The 19,485-nt window shown below is 40.7% G+C and overlaps 1 long non-coding RNA gene across 1 annotated transcript in view; it reads left to right on the forward strand.

Annotated features, from left to right (window-relative positions):
- The window catches only part of LOC138405861 (uncharacterized), a 35,684-nt gene extending 20,252 nt beyond the window's left edge, over positions 1-15,432 (forward strand). Inside the window, exons 2-3 of the long non-coding RNA XR_011239532.1 lie at positions 3,732-3,819; positions 15,316-15,432. This is a non-coding gene — a long non-coding RNA (uncharacterized lncRNA). The remainder of the gene's footprint in view (positions 1-3,731; positions 3,820-15,315) is intronic.
- The last annotated feature ends 4,053 nt before the right edge of the window (positions 15,433-19,485 follow it).

The following is a 19,485-nucleotide window of genomic DNA, read 5'->3' on the forward strand; positions in this document are numbered from 1 at the left end:
GTAAAATATGCTGGCAGATTAGTAGTGCGTCCTGACGAGAGGTAATAGATCCCCTCTGTAATGATTAGTGGAAAGAACCAGGCCTGATGGCATTGTTCACATGCATGGATACAGAAACTTTGGCTTCACCCACAACAATGAAAACATGATAATGATCAGAGTGACATTTTCAGTCTGGGCAGCTGCCCTCTTGTGGCCATCAGAAGAATCGTAATGATTACGGTGGCTGAATCGAAAACATACACATAGACAAAATACAAGCAAATTAAAAAAACATCTTCACCAATCTGATGTAATTACACAACACAACTTAATTCACAATTGTGTTGCTCAGTTGGCAGATGAAAGGTTTACAGGGGACATTTATCCGCTGGATAATAAACTCGTGAGAACACCAGTGTTGCTGATTACACTGGAGACATTTTGCTGTGGGCAGCCTCGCTCTTCTGGGAAATGTGAAGTTATGTGCAGTGTTTTTTGCTTCACTGTAGAGCTGTGCATCCATCTGCACTACCCATGGGGGTTTTGCTTGGTTGTGTTTTGTGTATTAGTAGTGCATGTGTTGTCAAATTGTGGATGTTTTGATCTTAATTTGTGTTTTTTCTCTTTTCCCAGTGCTTTGAGCTCTTAAACAGTTAACCTATGTAACGTACTTACAGATGGTAGCAAATCACCAAGTCAACAAAAGAGGGAGAACAATATGCTTCACCTCTGAAACACTATTATATGCGGAGGACAGAACACATTTCTCTCCTTCTCTACGCTATGATGCCATGTTCAATACTTGCATACTAATGCTTAAATGAACGGCACGCATTAGTTTCAATTATCGACAGATGTCAAGGTTCATTATGAATACAATGAAACGAACGAAAGAACCCGGGTCCACTTTTCTCTTCTTTCTTTTCTTCTTTAGTTTATGTTGTTGCCGTTGACAGATAGATGACAAAGTAATGTATAGTACTACTTCATACAAATTGCATTGGGACCTGAGAGGACTGGCTGTAAATCCACGGACAGAGATAAGTGTCATGTGTGATCCTCCACCTGAAACATCTGCAGTATCCCCATCACAGGTGACCTTTACCACAAGAGCTTTCTCATTAGGTATGTTTATCACTGCAGTTTAAAACATTTACGCTGAATGACATTCTGCAAATGTCAACGTCGATCCATCAAATGGATGTTGCGATGCAGCATTTTACCGACACAGTGAAGAGCGTGACCTGCAGGAGGCACCAGACACACAACGCACCGTGAATGTCTACACAAAATTTCTTGGCAAGCCATGCAACAGTTGTTGAGATATTTCACTCAACGCAAAAACAGACAGAGGGATTGACGGGCTGACTTTGCCGTCCCTGGTGTCACTCGGGCTGAACACTCGGAGGTTTGATGTATTTCTTGGAACGGAGTCTAAAGAATGAATGACCAGAAGTGTCAGACGCCCCGACTCTGCATCAGACGAGATGAATCATCCAGATGTGAAGTTAGTCCCTATTACAAACCCCCAGTTACAAAACGGCATGTGCTTGTGATTGAAGCATTTGGCTACACACTTATGAAAACCCATGTTTTTCAATGAGACACTTGTAATCAAATGAGTTCCATGATTATTCTGCCACAAAACAACCAGGGAAGATAAGACCATGAGTCTAATTTATAGAGTGGCTGCTCTCTCTCTCTCTTTTCTTCCCCCCCCGCTCTCTCTTTTCCTCCCTATCGCCCTGATTCTCTCTCCAATCCCTTTTCTCATTTTGCCTCTCAGAATGAGCTTTTTCTAATGTATCTGAATAATCTCACACTCACGTTTCTCCGTCCTGTCCATCTCATTGTCGTCTCTCTGAATCTCCCTTCCCTCGCTCGCTCCCTCTCTTTCCATCTCTTCCTCCTTTCATCATTAATTCATGCGATGCAGCACAGCACAGCCTCAGTGAGTGATACACTTCAACCATAACAAACAAGCCCAAATATCTGCACTCAGCAGGAATGATGTGCATCGGCAATGACTTAGAAGTGAGCGGGGGATCATTTTTTATTTATTTATTTCGACAGTCAAAAAGCTGCTTTTTCCTGTTTCATCAAATCTTTTGATATTTAGATGAACCATCAGTTTGATGAGAGGATTTTTCATCATGTTGGATTTTTCCAGAGCTTTAATGAATATTCAAATGTTTTACTGAGTACCAAAAGCCTGAAATACTCGATTGCTAAGAAAGCAACTACAGTTTTTTTTTGAAGAGAAGATGCACTTTGTTAGTTTGGGGTAAAAATGAATTAATCAATCAAGCATTCAGGCTTAGGTTTTATTTGTATCTCACTTTTCATACAATGACACAGTTGGTCAAGCTGGGTTCGGACCAAAATTTGAAAAGGTATTTGGGTTTGGTCACATTGGTTGGGCTATCTACTTTATTTTTTTACACTGCACATGTGTGAAATTGGAGAGAACATAGGACTTGGTTCGTGACACAAAAAATAGAATGCCTGACGGGTTCGGGTCGGGCTTGGATGGAGTATAGGGACCCAAGCTGCGGTTTACTGCTCACCAGGCTCCAGATATTAAAGTTACTTACTACATCTGGTATTCCTCTTTAAAAAAAACAAAACAAAAAACCTGCAGCTTAGTTGACAGTTGAACCTTAAATAAATGGTTTGTTTAGACATTAACACGAATCATGTCTCTGCTGTGTTTTGTCATGGCAACCAGTGTGCCCTTTTTATTTCCCAGTTCAGTGTTTTTAGAAAAGAAAACACACACACACACTCTCAAAGTACATTCATATCATCAGACTCTACAAAACACTCCCTCCTTCGCAGATTTTTCGATTAGCGGTTCATGTAAAATTACAGCTCCAGTGAAAAACCCTAATTAGAGTCTATTTTCTGATAACTGCCTCATCAGCTTATCACACTCTCTCCCAGACAGAAAACTTTCATTTTTGCAGTTACGGATTTGTCCACAACATTGTTGAAAGTTGGGCTGGACGGGGAGCAGCCCGAGGTCTCATTGTGTTCAGATGGAGGCTCGTCCTTGAAGTCGTGCAGCCTTCCAGGACATTGAGCAGATTTCATCCCTCGACGAAAGCCTTGCCTCTGAGCACTTTCTGCTGGCTCACGTCTCCCCTCTGTGGACGGAACAATTCTGGCAGGCTGTTTGTCAAAACGCCACGATATTGAGTGCGCCTATAGGAATGTGTTCACCCAAACTGAGTGCCTCGTCATTACTGTCGGCTCTGCACTGCTCGTGGATTAGTCTGTCAGATTTGTGAGTGCGTCTACACGTTCTTGCTTTGTCTGGGTTTTTTTTCCCAGCTGCGTCATGCTTACACAAAGCGCTCTGTGTCTTGTTCTGTGGATTAACATCGTTCAATTCCAAAAAAGAAAAACGCAGTGTGAAGGCTCACGGACTGGCGCTGCTCTGACTTATGTCTGCAGCCAAATTTCATTAATATTGCATGACATTTTTTAACATTACCCCACTTCACCCCAGACTCATGCTTTAGAGGAAGTAGCCCCTACTCACACTAGACATTTGCACAGAAATTGTAGAACCATGATCACAACAAGGTTATTTTTGAATATGGCTTTAGTTCACCTGTATTACTATTATCAGCAGATGGTTGGTTTGCCTCCACACTAAAAGTGGAAGCAGGTACAAGTGTGACTACTGTAAGTCTCTTTTTCTTGTCCCATTTTTATATTCAACAACACTGCCCTCTTTTTTCAAGGTTACCTAACTTGGTTATTTTCATTGCCCTCGCTGTCTCTGCACAAAGCTGCACCCTGAGTTTGAGCAGGAGAAGAAACAGGCCTAAGGTAATGCATAACGTCTCTATTTTTCTTAAATACTAATCTAAATTAAACCATCGCCTCGACCTACTCTCCAGCCTTAAGCATGTGTGTGTTGTTTGATTTCTGTGAGCACAGGGACTATTTCTGGACATCATCTCCAGGCTTGAGGTGTTATACATTTTCATTTGTTTGAAATACTTTTAAACATGACTCGCAGGCTGAATAGGGAACAATCATTGAAGCTATGGAATGGCCTTCCTTTCTCTGAATCCATTTCATTTGGGAGGCAAGTTTAAATAAAGCCATGTTAAATATATGCAAATGAGGCACCCATTCGCTGACGGCACATCTGACCACAAGTCCCTGGAGTATCACCAGCCCTGACATCAGAGATTTCCCAGTAAGGAATTCACAGATGCAAAAGTGTGTGTGAGTGACCCCTCATGATTAATACACTTCCTGCTCTTTTGTGTCTTTTGGGTTTGTGTCAGAACCTTGCAACAAACTCTGTCTTCTCTTTCAGGCTCCTTTGCAATTATCGACTCAACTTGGTTACAGAATAATTTAGCCACAAACCTGCTCTGATGTTTGTCCATTATAAATATGAGCCTGGTTGTTGGCTACACAATATTATGAAAACATGCAATAACCTTGTTGAATATTGCAATGACGATATGACTTGCGATTAACAAACGCTTAACTAAAGTTTCACTGCTAACATTGACCCTGTACGAGTTTTTCACTTCTTAAAATTTATTTCAGTTTTCAATTTCAACTTCCAATTTGTTTCAGCAATAAAATGTGTAGTTGTCCGCCGTCATTTTGAGTAGATCTTGATTGAGCTATGATTTTAAATGTATCGATTTAGCACTGGTTTCGGCAGAACCCCCAAAATACTCAACCCTAACTATAACGTGGATAATATTGTCAAATACATCTGCATATTTGATACGACTTCAGTATCTGTATGGTTTAAGCAGCAAAACTTGCTTTATTAAAAAGAACCTTTATCTGCTGTGAATATGTTGACCTTCTCTACGGAGGTGTGAAATTCTTGCAGTGATGCCCAGCTAATGAAAATGTCCTTGTGATTCACTCTGTAGCCTCTTTTATTCAGTGAAGGATGAGCAGCTTTTCCCACTGAAAAAGCCTTTTGGCCAAATGGAGAATCTCAGGTGAACTTTGTTTTAAATATTGCTCACCTCATCAGTAAGTGAACACTGGCAAGAAGGATGTGGAAGACAGAGTTGTGAGCTGACATGTTGTCTTTAAAACATTTGTCCTGGGGTCCATTTAATACTCTAAGGATCGTTAATGGGATTGTGCCTCCGGAAACTGCACCCTAACAACTCCATTAGTCTTTGACCCTTTTTTATTTGTTCCTAAACACACATATTTTTAGTTAGTAATTTGCCTAATCGCCTGTAAACAATCATTGTCCTGTCTCTGAGGAGGTTTGGACCCTGACTGGGTTTGAACGGTTATTGTTATAGCATCGCTCCAGAAAGAAATGCTCAATTATCCAATCAGCACTTTGCCCCCTCCCCTCCCTCTGTTTTTATCCCCTTTTATCCTCTTTCAAACAACATGCACACTCCCTCCCCTGTATCCATTCTCTTACTCCCCCCTCAACACATCATATTCAATGCTGCATTACACTTGCAAATAATCACATTATTGCCAAAGACACCCTCTGATAAACAGGGCATGTGTGCATGTCAATGAGTTTGTACATAAACAGTGCATTATTATTATAATGAAGATCTGTCACTGTTGTCAGCGTCGCAAAAGTGTGTATGTGTCTTTTTGCAAACTGCCTTTAATTTGCCACAACAGCACCACCGGGGCCTGCGACAGAATAATTGAATGAGATTGAAATAATGAATTAATATAAATGCATTAAAAAGATCCTTCTGTGGAGGCAAAAAAATAACAGCTTGATTAGTTAGGACTAATATGATTGAAGGGGAATTGTGTGGGTTATTGCAATTAATATTCATTGTTCAGTCAAACAACTTTCAGTTTTCTGCAGCTGTATGCAAAGCCAGTGACGCCTCGATCAATCAGTCGTCACACAGCCACAATGCTAATGAACAGCAAGCTGGATAAATCTGATAAGTCTGCTTGAGTCATTTTTGTAAATTTCCGACAATGACAAACAAAGTATCTATAGTAATATCATAGACGGTCTTTACTCACTTTTATAGCTAACTGTCAAGCGTTCACATACTCGTCTGTTCTTTGATTGATAATCTGAACTTTTCACCATTCTGAGTAAACAGGGCTGCAGAACGTCTGACCTTTTGGTCCACAAGACATTCTCATGACAGCAATTAGAATTTTCCACAGTAAAAAGACAATTACATCAAACATTAGACAAACATGTCCTTCAGTGTTGTCTCCTCTGGTACCTGCTGAGTCAGGGTGAAAGAAGCACATAGCTGTTGCTTATCCTCGTTGACTTGCCTCATGACGACGATGGAGGTGAAGAGGGGCTTTAAAACGATATGAGGACCATTTCTCTGTGATCAATATTAAGGGTAACATGACAAAAGTCAGAGTCCCTCCAAAAAGTTCTTATTTAGCCCATGTGTCTCAAATTAGGATCCGAGACACAGAACATTTCAGTTCCATAGGTTTTCCTCATATGGCCAAATCTCCATTTGAATTTTATTACGATCTCTGAATGCTCGGCTCAAACGTGTGAGGATTTGAAATGGATAAAGTTCACGCTTTTTGGCAGAAGTACTGAACGAGCTTATAGCTAAGAAGCTGCCTTGGTGCCACTGTGGCACCATGTGTTTCAGGTTCCTGAATATTAGTCTGTCTTTTTATTTGTCTTCATATTTTACAAAACCTTACTTCTAACACAACTGCAATGAAGCCGTCTCCTCTGGGTTATAAGGTCGACAAATGGATGTTTTTGTCAAGCGAGAACCCTTTGCGTTGACATTCAAGCCATGTCTCAAGCACACGTTCAATATACAGAGCAGAGGTAATTATCTGTGTGGATATTATTTAATGCAATCAAAGTGCCAAACTACCAAAAAGTCAGTGTGGTCCTTAAAACTTAATAACATCATCAAAATGACGAATGTTTCAGTCTTTTCTTCAGCAGTGTGAACAGGAAGACTCACTTTGTTTTGGGACCTTGGGGAGACCTTTATGTTCTTTTTCTTCTGTTGTCGGTGCTTCGTAAAAATCATTTTTCTCAGAAGAATCCCAAAGACGGCATAGTCTCTGAAAACACTGAACTCTGTAACGGAAGCAGAGTTTGACCTGTCTATGAGTCCTGAGATCGACTCAGCTTGTTCCACAACTTGTATCGAACAATTCACACTGACAGTTTAACCATATATTTCTGTTTAGAGGGGGCTCTAGTGCAGTGTGAAGTCATTATAAAATACAAGGGGCTTGAATTTAATATAACAGAAGGATATTTTCTACTGTGCTGTTGTACTCTGAGTTTCACTGACTCCGGGTGAGCTTTGAGACCCTTGTCACTGCTCCCTCTTTATTGCCAGAATCACGCAAAGCCCTGACTAACTGGACAGAGCAGGTATTAAAGACCTGAAAACAGATAAAGAGCTGAAGGCGACGGGGGCTCAAGCATTTATATATTACTCTTTTTTTTCCTATTTGCAAGCAAGATAACCAGTTGACCATTCGCAGAACGATTTGGTGTTAGATGACGATGCAATAGCTTTGCGTGCGTGCATGTGTGTGTGTGGGGAAAATGCGAAGAGGAGTACTGAGGGAGGATTTGTGTCTCAGGTGCACTACAGGAAATGAAAAAGAAAGGGGGGGGAATAAGAGGAGCACTTGTCATAGGAGGCGGCTGCCATTTCTGACGAGAAATTAATAATATATTCTTGCAAATTTGCCGTGTTATTCGGGGTTGGTGGAGGGCTACTGCAGAAGAGAAGGAAGGGGAAGCATGCTGATCAACTGAGGAGAGACCACACAAACACACAAATCTAGTGCGTGACCACACACATACAATATATGCATACAGATTCTCACATCAAACACACAAACAAACGCCAGTGCATTCATATGTGAAGCACATCAGCCCTGATGTGCTTCACATATGAAGGATCAGCTTATACTCTGCATCATTTTCGCTCCTGTGAACTACATACACCACATTAATCGACTGTAATGGATGATATGTTTTGTGAGTGATTCCAATCAATAGAAACTATTGATCCGCTAAATGCAGCAGGTCTCCGAGGGCAAGTGATGATATTCAGAGTGATGGGTTGCAGGAAACAAAGAGAAATTGATTGACAAAGACCAATAAATGCACTCCTTCAATTTAATGCAACATCTTAATATGTTTTGAGTTAAACTGTCTCTTATATTTTCATTGAAATTGATTCTTCAGATCTTAATCCTGAGGAAAATCAGAAAAAATAAAAATTCCTCCTAAGCTACAGACATTCATTGGGTTTATTTCGCCTTCGTTAGCAGCTAAATGTTTCTGTCAGCTGTCATCTGAATACATCCAGCTGTAAAATAACATCAAATCAGTCATGTGACAGATGCTTGTATCGATGAAAAAATGTGCATGTAAGCACAGCCGTCTCTGCCCAGTTATTACCCAGGCTGCTGATTTGTATTCCGCTCTGTGTCACCCTGGATATTGCTTTCCTGAGTGTGGAAGGTCAGCTCTCATTGCTTTACTAATATCCTCAGGTGCTCTTTTCATCTTTTTAAGACGTTCTCTTGTCCCCGCCACCACATCCGTGTGCGTACGTGCATGCAGGAGCAGCTGCGGCGTCTGTAGGAGCTCTTGAGGCCTCCGTGTTTCAGATCAATTTCATGGCTGGCTTCATCGTGGCTTCACGCTGCTGTCATACATGAGGCGCGCCTCAATGTAGTCATATGAACACAGCGGTTTTATCGACTTTTGCAGGCCCTCATACAGTTGTCTTTTTCTTTTCATTCCTGCCTCAAACACGGTTCACATTCACTGTCTTATCTTGGCTGTGTTTTGAATCTTTTCATTAGCCAGGTCTGCTTTTTAAATTCCCAACAGGCAAGTGTCTACTTCAACTTCTCTGGGCTTTGTTCTTTTCTTTTCTTTCTCTTTCTCACTTCAGTTTGATGCGATCCATCCCTCAGATGACTGGCAAGGTGTTAAATATTGAGTCTTACTGTCAGATACTGGTTGCTTTCGGGCACAGTGAGTCAAGACTCCACTTTGCTTGCAGCTAATTCTTCTTACAAAGTCCGACCTCTGTGATTTGAAGAAAACCAGTGTGAGGGGGAGATGCAAAGAACAAACAAGACAGATGAAAGAGGTTACAACATCTTATCACTCTCGCTCTAAATGGACACGCTCATTAATTATTGATATTTTATAGTCTCTTACATGTCGTGAGGGATGATTCAATCCACCAGGCAAAGACAAATCAAGGACGGGGGTAAAGCGTGACTTTCACTTTGATATCATCATCGACACACTCATGTAAAATATGGAACTCAACTATTACATATATCTGCAGACAAGACATCTCCAAGGATACAATGAGTCTTAATGAAGATAAGGTTTGAACGGATTGGGGTGGGTTGATATACAGAGATGACTGTGCATCTCCAGACGTCCTCAACGTGCATTCTACACAGTCTGCAATTCTGATATTGGATCAGCAGGCAAGACTAAATTAAAAAAAGCTAAATGGCTCACTTTCGGTTTTCCTTTGGAATGAAAATAATATGGTGCAATGTTAAATCATAATTATCAGGAGGGTTATGTTTTCACGCTTGATTTGTTTGTCAGAAGAATTATGTAAAAACTACTGGACAGATTTCACCTAAACTTGGAGGACAAGGGTTATAAAATAACTTTTGATGACAGGTCTGTGTGTGTGTGTGGTGATGTCATGTCTTTAATTAAATCATTTGGTATAATACTTCTCACTGTTGTGCTCAATGCTTACATTTGATCCATTTGAAACATTTCTGAATCAAATTTGTTGTTTCATTTGTTCTGTGGTAAGCTTGTTTTTAAAAAAGTATAGATGATATGTGATATCTGTAGCGTGGTCGCTGGGGTTCAGCAGCCACTGGAGTAGTTAAAACTACAACTACACTCAGCTCCTCATGATGCTGGACTCATCATTCTTTTTGAAGAATGAGCTGGCATGAAGACGTTGGAACTTTTTAATGAAAAAATGTTGCTGCCTAGTAAATTCAGAGTATTGCATGTTGCATTTTCATGTTGTTCATCCATCACGCCGCACCCTCTGGAGTTTAAGGGCCTTTAATGACACTCCTGTGGACTCTTCTGACTGGCTCCATGACAAACCATGGATTTAATTTCACCTCTCATGCTTTGGGATCCTCTCAAAGCCATGCAGCGTTTGACCTTGAAGCATGTGACCAATTTTATAGAGATGGTTCATGCTGAGGGGTCGTCCCCTTCTTGCTTGCATGTGTCGCCTGCAGAGAGTCAAGGAGAAGGAAGATGTGGTCACGGGTGATTGGTTTGGTAATTTACACCGATTGCGATATGGAACAAAGTGAGTTTGAAATGTCATGTGTCATTTTCTGTGATTGCATGGTTGAAGCTCCTTTTTGCTATTCCACACATAATCTAAACCACGACCACCACCACCCTCCTCATCACACAGAGAGAGAGAGAGCAGTGCCAAACACTACCTTTTAACCATGTAAACCTTGCAGCAGAAACCTCTTCAGAATCATCGATTGCATCAGTAAAAACCTAAGCTGTGAGCCAGGACTCATGCACGCACAGCACGCTCTCTTTAAATGTCTTTTTTTCTCCCCTGTTTCTGACCTTGACAGCCTGTGTGTGTGTGTGTGTGTGTGTGCATGCGTGCGTGTGTACCTTACAAACAATATAACAATTCATTTCTTTATTTCTTCCTTTTCTCTTTACATCAGCAAAGACGGATTCAGGCAAATGTGCTTTCCCAGCGTCCTTTGATTAAGACATCAGTCGCAGGCCTCACCTCTGTCATATTTTTATGTTATTCATTTTTTTCCTGCTTTACTTTCGGCAAATATAACCCTGGCATGAACGCAAGCTAAATTAACAAAAAGTTATGTCTCCTGTCACTTGATTCAAATGAATTCAAAGAAGATGCAATGTGACGATCAAACATATTCAAATGGAGGGAAACATTGCTTTTATTGTGTGATGAATGGCTAAAGGCACTATAGTGTTCAGATTTGTTTGTGCTCCACATACCTTGTGACGTTCAAACGAAAAGAACAGTGTAACTGAACTGACTACAGATTTGCAGAAACTGGTGTGCAAGAAAAGATGCACTCCTTTTGGCACCACCATTTAGAGCACGGTTGGGGAGGCATGTCCGAGCCCAAGAGAAGAATCTGACCAAACCAGATGCAGTTTGTGTGATCACGTTATTGTTTCTTGTAGGTAAAAAGACGAGAAAACAACAAACACTAAACACAAAATTAAGGCAGAGTTTTTTCTTCCACAATGCATAAGAGATATATCGATACGTATTGAACTTCTGTCGTATTGCTGTTGATGAAAACTATATGATTATTATATTATTATAATTTTATCCCGCAGCCTAAATTTCAGCTAAGAAAGGTAAAGTGGCATCAAAAGACTTTCCTCATGTTTTCATTGATACCAGACCTCTAACTGAAACGATGCAGGCGGGACAACTGAGAGTAAAGCCCATCTTTAAATGAAATTAAATGAAACAGTGTTTAACAGTAGGTCATAAATTCATTATTCCGTGCTTTCATCCTGCATCAGTTTCTGTATTAGTACTCGAGGTTTGGCCTTGAGTGCAGTGATCCTCCGATGCTTTGAAACCAAACTTCAAAGCTTTTCCTGACCTCTCAGACTGGACCTCAGAGATCAGCGTCTTTGAAAACATTGTGTTTTAGCCTGCTTTTTTTCCCTAAGACTTGCATTCAAATACGTCAGAGGACAACTGCCTATTATGAATGCGCAACATTTATTTGAGTGGAATTGTAATGCTGGGATGTCAGACTTGATTTCCTTGAATGTTACACAAAAGGATATACCCATTTGGTCAAAGGCATCCTGTAATCCATAATCAGGTTTGTTGACATCTGCTTGGTCTGCCATGTTAGGGCAACCTACTGGGGAAATGATATATTATAATAAAATGTGATGTTTTCAGTTGATGGAGGAACTTTCAAATACACCAGAGGCGATAGCCTCTGTTCATGTTGATTTTAATAGGATTCAAATTGCAGACTACAGACAAGGTTGGTAAGGACAGGCAAACAAACTTGCGTAGCAAACAGGCGAAACTCATACATGGAGGAAGAAAAGGAAACATCAGGAAACAAAGCTAAATGGGAACAGACAACAATGCAAGAAATCACCAGGGAACAGAACAGATTAACCGACAAGGGAGACATGGGGAGAGCAGAGACTAAATATACAGAGGTAGTGATAAATGGAAATCACAGCAAGTTGATCAAGACACACAAAGCAGATAATTTCAAAAGTAACCCAAAGGTAAATAAACAGAAAGTTGAAAAGTGAAAAAGATGAATTCAAAAAACTTCTGAAGAAATAATTTCCATAAGTCCCCAAAAGCAATCTAGAAGTGTTTAACAGGAGCAGAAGAAAAGGTCCAATCACTCTTGAACCACACAAAGAATTGACTCTGTGCAACATGAATCTAAGAATCTAAAATAGTCACAAATGACTCTTTGAAAAAAAGAATCTGTTTTGTGATTGATTGATGATTGACTGCATTATTATTGAGGTTCGGTGAAGTGTTTATGTCTCACACACAGACTCTAACCATTCTGACCTCCCATTGTCTCACTTCATTTAAAACTGCCAGCTGTACTTCTATACTGTACATAAGCCGGAGGCATTGCTGTCAGGAGCTGAACACAAGTCTCTGTGGTTAAATAACTCACTGTGCAGTCTCCCCTGTAACCCTGATGGTTGTTTTGGAGATACACAGGTCCCTCAACCACTGTCTGATCCTTCTGTAAGAGTTGTATTTCCACTTTGCTTAATTTTTAATTTGGATATGGAGAATATACATTAATTAACATTTGCACAAAGGTAAAAACACCCAAATTAGCTGAAAGGCTCATTTTCAAAGGCAGTCACTTTGCAAAGTGTTGATAGTCAACCTGCAGTGATTAAAATGCAATCAAAATACAATAATTTAATAGGAACAGATGGACTGTGATCTCTTAACAAAGAGAGGTCAGAAACTCACTTAATGCGAGAAAAGAAGGGGCCATTTCAACCAATTAGATTGCTTGATTTAAAACTGCACACTGGCGTCATACTTACAATCACAAGCAATACACAGCTGTGTGATTTCACATTCTCACCTCGACGTTGCATCCCATTTAAATTTTTAACCAAAAGGGCCTTTTATCATTTGTGCACTAACACAAAGGTAAGACCTCTGCTGAGCCAGCGAGGTGCTGTAAAGCTTTTTCAGGCTTTTGTTTCTAGGTGTCAGTAACATTAAAAAAAGCTGCTAATGCAAAACTGCTCACTTTTTTGAATACCGCTGCCAGGGTTTTAACAAAAAACTAAATGAGAGAGCATAAATTGTGTTTTACACAGCATGCATCGGCTCCCTGTGCCTTATAGAATAGCTTTTAAAGTTCTTCCTAGTTAGCACAGACACTCTATCGACCTATGATCCTGCGCAAACCTTAAGATCCTCCACAGCTGCACTCTCACCTCTTCGCATGGTCGACACAAAATCTTGTGTGGATGCTACTTTTAGCCATTTTGTAAATCATGGTTTTTGTAAATAGTTTACACCTCATTATCTGTGGTTACGGTTTTAAATGTCTCTTTTTTTCCCGTGATTAAATTAGTCCGTGATTTGTACTTTGAGCCAAAGTGATCAAGTTAATTGACTGTCAGTCCCCAGAAAAAGTCAAGTACCTGCTCGGTTCTCAGAAGTGCAGACTCTCTTTGTGTAGTTGTCATAAAAAGTTTTTTTTTTCTTTTCGTCACAAGCACATCTTATGATGGATGGTGTATAATCTCTCACATAATGAGATCCATCAAGTAGATTTAGACTTTTAGATTTCACATTTCAGCCATTTATCTGATGATCTTTATTATGGGTGAGCTACTGCAGCAATTAAATTATTACATCGCCTACATTACCCACAATCGACAGTTAAGCCATTAGGCCTGTCACTTTTTCCAAAAAGTTTGATCACAGTTCGTTCAGAGTGCCAAGGCCGACCCCACAGCTCAGCAACCCCCCCCCACATACCTTTGCATAGAAAGTGTCTGCTAAGGGCCCTGCTGAAGTGAAGTTTGTCGAGCGGTTGACGGCAACATTTGACATCGCACTGCTCACCTCTGCTGCCCCGCCTGGCAAGCAAGCAGATGACAATCCAGATTTGTTGTTGTGACGGATGTAAAAAAAAGTTTGCAAACAAACTCACTTTGCCATCTACGGCATTGAACCACACTCTGTTCTTCAGAGGGTGCTGTGGTTGTCTGCGCGGGACGGCTTTGCTCGCTAGTGTCCTCCATTTTTGTATCAGGAAGGTCAGAGGCCTAGCTGAAAGTGAAGGTGTAGACTGCCCTCTGCTGGATCTCAAGGCAAACTCCTTTAAACTGTGTGTTGTGCATATATCATTTACATTTTCTTAATTTAAACGGGTGATTACATCGAGTATCAACTTTTTTTTTCTCCCCACAAGAATGATCGAAAAATGAAAATTCACTCATAATCTACACACCATTACGCCGATGGAGGGGTGGGTGAAGGGTTTGAGTCCACATAACTCTTTGTTGCAGCAGAATCAAATACAATTGAACTCAATAGTGACCGTGAGACGTAATAAAACAGAAAAAACACAACATGCCTCCTTACTGCTCATCAGGTGTCATCCAAGTGTCTGCAAGCCCCGACATTCATATTCAACTCGAAGCGGCGTCCTCTACATTGTGTTTTTAGCCGTAATGTCTGATATCTTCCAATGAGGTGCGTTCACGGACCCTCGGACACACCATAGTGTGGCTACGTCTGCTAGCTTGACTTTTTGGCATGTGGTTTTATTACATCTGATAAAGAGGGTCACAGTTGACTTCAATTATATTGGATTCTGCTGCAACAAAGTTTACCCATGAAACCCTTCACCCACCCCTTCGGCATAGTGGTGAGTAAATGATAAGTGAATTTTTATTTTTCTGTGAACTATCCCTTTAAGGTGAAAGATCACGAGATGATTGCAGAGAGCCATCAGGGGTCTGAGGGAGGTTAACCTTTGCTTGTCCCTATTGATTCACCACACCATAGAATTCATATTGATTTGGCCCACAGACCTCACCGGAATCTGTTCCTTTTGGCACACAGTCAGGATGCACCACACACACACACACACACACACACACACACACACACACACACACACACACACACACACACACACACACACACACACACACACACACACACACACACACACACTCAAGCAGAATCTAATTTTTCCAGCGTGACTGACACTTCAGTATGTGATTATTACCCACAGAAAATGAGGAGATGTTTCTTCTGACACCTCCTATTACTTTTTGTGGAACGGAAGAAGACGGCAGATGAGGTGATACCTTCCCCCCATGGGAGGCGAGACGTGTTATGTGAGCATGTGTTTTATACTGACATGTGATTGACGATGTGAATGGTTTCCCCCAGTAGATGGGTGTCAGCCTCACTGTTCTTGGCCTGACGCAACTTACAGCTCACTGTGGAAATGTGACAGAAATAAAAAAACTAGATAAAAAAAATAAATAAATTGAAGGCCAGAGATGCCAGGTATCTCATGTTTTTAGCTTGTGCTTTTATGCAACCTATCAGTAACACCATTGTCTAAATTATGTTTTTGGCTTTAAGCTGTTAATACTGTGACTTGTGACTGAATGCTCTGCTGACACTTGAATGCATTTGGTCTAAAATCTTTAAAATCTATGTTTTTGTGATTATGGTGACATTATGTGGGATCGTGAACTTGAATTTGTGGCTATTTTCTATCTTGTGTTTAATTCTAAAAAATAAAAGTTTACTCTTAACTTACTATTGCGTAAAAACAAGAAAATATAATATGCTTCAATATTTCAAAACTGTAAAAAGCTTTTGAAAGCTTGAAATTCAATTAAATAAATAAAAAGTTTTGCATGAAAGAAACTAAGTTCTGAAGCATTTTAATGTTTGGATGGGCTGGAAAACAAACATCTCTGCAAACATTATTTTGTATTTGAGTTTCTCTCATCCAAAACTGCAGCACTATTTTTAGTGTTTCTCAAACAAACATATTTTGTCAGGCTTTCAAATTGTTTCTCCTATTGCATCAGTTTGTTTTCCAGGTTTGAAAGTTGAGTTTTGAAATGGCAAATCTTCGTTTTGAAACTTTGCAGACATACACCATACACCACTTCTGTTGTAATCAGAGTTGAGTTTACAACATCCACTCTTCAGAATTTTCCTCACACATTTGCGAGCTTCTGAATCACTTTATTCTTGGTAGCGTTATCCCACAGCTCTGATCTGAAACTTTGAGGCAGGGGCGCTTTCTCCTAACACATTGTTTGCTACAGTCTAACCACATGTCATATACTGGGTTATTTGGGATTGACATAGTTATGTTTATTTGTTCTCAAGATATTTTGAGCTTTGTGTTGTATACATACACATGTAAGGGTAATGCCGCATTTATTAGTTTTTTGCCACAGTTATACATTCATTCACCACAGAGCTGTGGGGGAAATTTTTGGAGCTCTGTGTCCACCTGACAAATGTCCCTGCATTGTGTATTTTTGATTAAAACCCAGTTTAGTTTCAGCCCTGGTGGAAAATATAAAAGGATTGATCTATATGATCAACGGCTACTGGAAGATTTTGTTATTTGTTGACCTGTTACTGGCATGGGGGACAGCTCAGAGAAAACCAAGCATGACCTGAAATATTCATACCACATGGAGTCACCTATACGATTGTAAATATTAAACATATTGCTTGTTGCATTTTCAAATCTAAGATGGCAACAGCAGCTCCATTAAAAACTTCAAGAACAACAGCAACAACCACATCCGCAACAACCTAAGCTCATCTTCTAGTGTCAAGAAGGAGAACACACCCAGTTTCCCGCGCTCCCTTCAAAGAACCACCAAAGTATTTGGCAATTTATTAGATTAATGTTATTAGTTCTACTTAATATAAAGTGTTAGGAGGACATTTGAGAGTAATCTGTTATCCAATTTCACAGGCAGCCTGAAAACGGCTCTTGGAATCTCCAGTGTTTCAATCTGCTCCTCCCTCTCACTCTAATCTCCTCTCCTCCAGCTGGAGCCCGGGGAACATGGGAGCTCCAGCGCCACTCTGAGGAGGGGCTAATCTGAGCACGGGCTGCCCACGATTGCCGCTCTGGTCCGGGGCCAGAGCTCTTGGCGAGCTCCCTGCTCTGATCACGAGGCCCGCTCTGCTGCGAACGCGATTCGCTAGACGGCGCGGTGACACAGTGGTGGATGGAGGGGTCAGAGGAGAGACGAGGAGGTGGGAAGCAAATGATGGATGGATGATGGGGAAGGGCTGGGTGGTAATCGTATGGAAAATGTGAATGATGCTGTTCAAAGGAGGGAAGGTAGGAGTGTTTGAAATAGAGCCGTTGGCAGGGAGAGCAGGGCTGGCTGTGTGGGCTGGCTGAGATGTGGAGGAGCGAGGAAGAGGAGAGGCATGAAGGAGAACAGAGGTTCAGTAAGAGAGAGGCTGGCAGTCGGCAGACTTATAAACTAATTCATTAATTCTGATCACCAGTGGCCATTTTGACTTCTATTTTTGTTGAACTTAAAAATCGAGGATTGTCTTTTTGCTGTTCATGAAGATGTTTTCGTTTTGAAACTCAAACTGTCCCGTCCACTCCATTTCAACATCACGTCCAAGCGAACACACCTGCAAACATATATCATGCACCAGTAAACAGGAAGCAGGTGAGGTGGAACTGTGACTGACAGTTTGTCTTCAGCACTGGTGAGCTAGTCGTGACTGATAAGAACCAATCGGGAAGTGAATGGGAGTGACTACATCGTAGTTTCCCAATGTTTCCATTGTTGACGTCCATACTGGAGTTTTCAAACACGGGACCAACAGCACCTCCAAACTTCTCAGTAATCGAAGAGTTCGGAGTAGTGTGGATGACAGTGATGCTCTTTCAAACTAAAATATAGTAGTCTGGATAACCTCTATACAGTGGCAGCTTGGGACAAACAGTACAGACAGAAAAGATAGTACCTGGAAAATTCAGTCAACTTTTAAGTGAGAGAAATGAGATTTTACAGCTTAATTAAGTTAAATCAGGAGCAGGATTGGTTGAGTCCCTGAAGCTAACTGGGGCTCACATGCACTGCTGAAGTGCAGCAGCCGTTGACAGTTGATCTGTGTTTTTAAAGTGAAGGCTCCGTACTTGATGAATAATTTTATTAATTATGTAGATCTATAATTGTAAAATAACAAATGTCTTCACAGGGGGAATTCGTTTCTGAATCTTAAGCCAGAGGAAATACATTCCTTGTTACACCCCATTGGTTTTTCAGAATTTATTTTCTGCAATGAAATACATTTTGGAAATGTATTTATTCATCCATAAACTAACACTGTCAATGACCTGCTTATTACTTGTTTGAAATATAGTTGTAAAACACAAAAACAAAATGAGGGCTGTAAAAGTAAACATAGCATTAATTTCATGGCTTATTTGTGAACTGACAAATAAAACCTCACAACAAAGACCAAACAGAAGCTGTTGCGTTGCTTAGGGAAGTGTATTTTTGCGAATGTCCATTTTTCCCATTAACTTATCAAAGTAATGGGCATTTGTATCATGTAAAAAAAACAACCCATCTCTGACTGACATCTGTGTGCTGACTCTGTTTTTTCTAACAGAGTGAAATGAGGGGAGGAGAGAAGGTTTGCTAAAGATCTAAATAGAAAGTGAAACATTGCTTGGACCAAATGGGGAAAGAAAAAGAAGGGATGCACAGTGAGGAGGAGGAGGAGGGGCTGAGACAGATGAGAAAAGTTTCTGCACTGAAATGAGAGCAGGACAGAACGAGGAATAACAACTAGGTGCAGATGTTGGTGTGGGGTTGAGGGAAGACGTGTCTGTGGAGATAGAGAATACAAACAGGATCCCCCACTGTCTGTGTGTGTCTTTGTGATAACAGAGCAAAATGAAAGGGGGTGCAAGTGCACAAGTAAAAGGAAAGACTCTTTCAAAGAAGTAACAGGAATAACTTTTTTATTTTTGTCTTGCTCACCAAAGCCTCTTATATTAAGTGTTTACTCTTAGCGTCTATGGGGGGATGCACGCTCCAATCCCTGGTTTTTAAAGAAAAAAGTAATTACTCGCCTTCTACCTCGAAGGAGAGCTGCATTGTGAACGGGATTTTCCAAAGCACTAAGTATGTAACTGTTCTAATGAAACTGGGCCAGTGTACACAAACAGCAGAACGGCAGCATTGAATACGTCTCTGCGAAGCTTTCGCAGATTATTACAGACACTGGCACCGTGAGTTTAGGATGGCTGGGCAGCTGGCAATGCTTAAAAACCTCTACAGGTGCTTGGGCAGATGTGTGTGTGTGTGATATCAGGTTGTGAGGCGGCATGCATTTCCAGTATTATGATGAGATTGCAGCAGGTGGTCTGCAGCGA

The sequence above is a fragment of the Paralichthys olivaceus genome, chromosome 20 (assembly GCF_024713975.1).
Source record: "Paralichthys olivaceus isolate ysfri-2021 chromosome 20, ASM2471397v2, whole genome shotgun sequence".
Classification (NCBI taxonomy): Eukaryota; Metazoa; Chordata; class Actinopteri; order Pleuronectiformes; family Paralichthyidae; genus Paralichthys; species Paralichthys olivaceus.